We start from the raw sequence: 1,730 nt of genomic DNA, 5'->3' as shown, positions 1-1,730 counted from the left end.
GGCTCAAGCCTGTAATCCCAGCACTTTGGGAGGCCGAGATGGGCGGATCACAAGGTCAGGAGATCAAGACCATCCTGGCTAACATGGTGAAACCCCGTCTCTACTAAAAATACAAAAATTAGCCAGATGTGGTGGCATGCACCTGTAATCCCAGCTACTCAGGAGGCTAAGGCAGGAGAATCACTTGAACTCAGGAGGCGGAGGTTGCCGTGAGCTGAGATCATGCGACTGCACTCCAGCCTGAGCGACAGAGCGAGACTCTGTCTCAAAAAAAAAAAAAAAAGAAAAGAAAAAGAAATGGTTTCTGGCTGGATACAGATTACAGGTATGGTGGCTCATGCCTGTAATCTCAGCACTTTGAGAGGCTGAGGTGGGTGGCTTGCTTGAGCCCAGGAGTTTGAGGCCAGCCTGGGCAACACAGTGAAACCCCATCTCTACAAGAAATACAAAAATTAACCAGGCATGGCAGCATAAGCTCTTAGTTCCAGCTACCCGGGAGGCTGACATGGAAGGATCACGCTTGAACCTGGGGAGGTAGAGGCTGCAGTGAGCTATGATGATGCCACTACATCCCAGCCTGGGTGACAGAGTGAGACCTTGTCTTGAAAACATAATGGTAACGAAGAAAAAGTGTTTCCTAGTGAGGCTCTCAGTTTAAGATGTTTGAAGGCTGCTCCACTGCCAGAGATGGGCCACAGACTGCAAAATGTCCCTGAGAGTCACAGGAATGGGTTCAGGGATGGGCATGCGGCCCAACTTGCACCAGTGGCATCCAGGCCTGGGATTTTTTTGCCAGAATTGTTGCGAGAGACTCTTTTCTGCCAGGGTCCCTGAGCTGGTAGAACGGCAGCCTGAACATCTGCAGGGCGATCGTTTCCACCACAAGGGGAGACTGTCTGAAAACGAGGCCTGCCGGTTGCATAGAGAGCTAAGAGACAGCTCCTGGGCCCCCACAGCAACTACATAGCAATCTGGCGACGTGTAGACTTTCCATGATCAAGTCAATGTATTTTTTTTCCTTTAACTTAAGTTGTATTTCTATTAATTGCAAGTCCAAGTCCTGATGAATACAATAATAAGTCCTGGGAGGGGAGACCAGAAGGTTGCACTTAAAAGAAACAAACCAGAGGTGATTCTGATACAAAAGCACCTCAGGTAATTCTAGAACGAATTTAGTTAGTAAAACCTGGGAGAGAATCTAAACCACTGGAAGGCGCTTGGGCCACTGTCCATGGTCCTGACCCCAGACTCTGGCCCCGCCCCCTCCCCTTCACCGCCCCGCTGACCTTGCTAGGAGGACTCACCCAGCCTCTTGAGGGAGGAGTAGCGGTTCAGCTCGGACTTCACAGCGGCCTCGTAGGACGGGGGCAGATGCGAGAGGTTGTGGAAGGACCGAGAGCAGGACAGCGTGGAGTAGTGCAAGGAGGGGCTGGGCGGCGGCAAGGCTCGCCAGTCTGGGTTAGAGGGGCAGGGCCAGGGTCAGTCAGCTTCCTCCCTCAGACCCAGGCGTCCAGGCCCCCAGCCCCTCCTCCATCAGACACAGGAGTCCAGAAACCCAGCCCCTCTTCCTTCAGACCAAGGAGTCCAGGCCCCAGCCCCTCCACCCTCAAGACCCAGAAGTCCAGGCCCCAGGCCCTCCTCCCTCAGACCCAGGAGTCCAGATCCCCAGCCTCTCCTCCCTCAGACCCAGGAGTCCAGATCCCCAGCCTCTCCTCCCTCAGACCCAGGAG

The 1,730-nt window shown here is 53.8% G+C and overlaps 1 long non-coding RNA gene across 1 annotated transcript in view; it reads right to left on the bottom strand.

The window, feature by feature from the left end:
• Positions 1 to 1,304: 1,304 nt before the first annotated feature.
• LOC105504857 overlaps positions 1,305 to 1,730 on the bottom strand; it is a 5,069-nt gene continuing 4,643 nt past the window's right edge. Inside the window, exon 3 of the long non-coding RNA XR_001000661.1 lies at positions 1,305 to 1,454. This is a non-coding gene — a long non-coding RNA (uncharacterized LOC105504857). The remainder of the gene's footprint in view (positions 1,455 to 1,730) is intronic.

Source organism: Colobus angolensis, unplaced genomic scaffold, assembly GCF_000951035.1.
Source record: "Colobus angolensis palliatus isolate OR3802 unplaced genomic scaffold, Cang.pa_1.0 Scaffold96, whole genome shotgun sequence".
Classification (NCBI taxonomy): Eukaryota; Metazoa; Chordata; class Mammalia; order Primates; family Cercopithecidae; genus Colobus; species Colobus angolensis.
The sequence above is the reverse complement of the archived record's forward strand: the minus strand, read 5'-3'. Positions and strand labels throughout refer to the sequence as shown.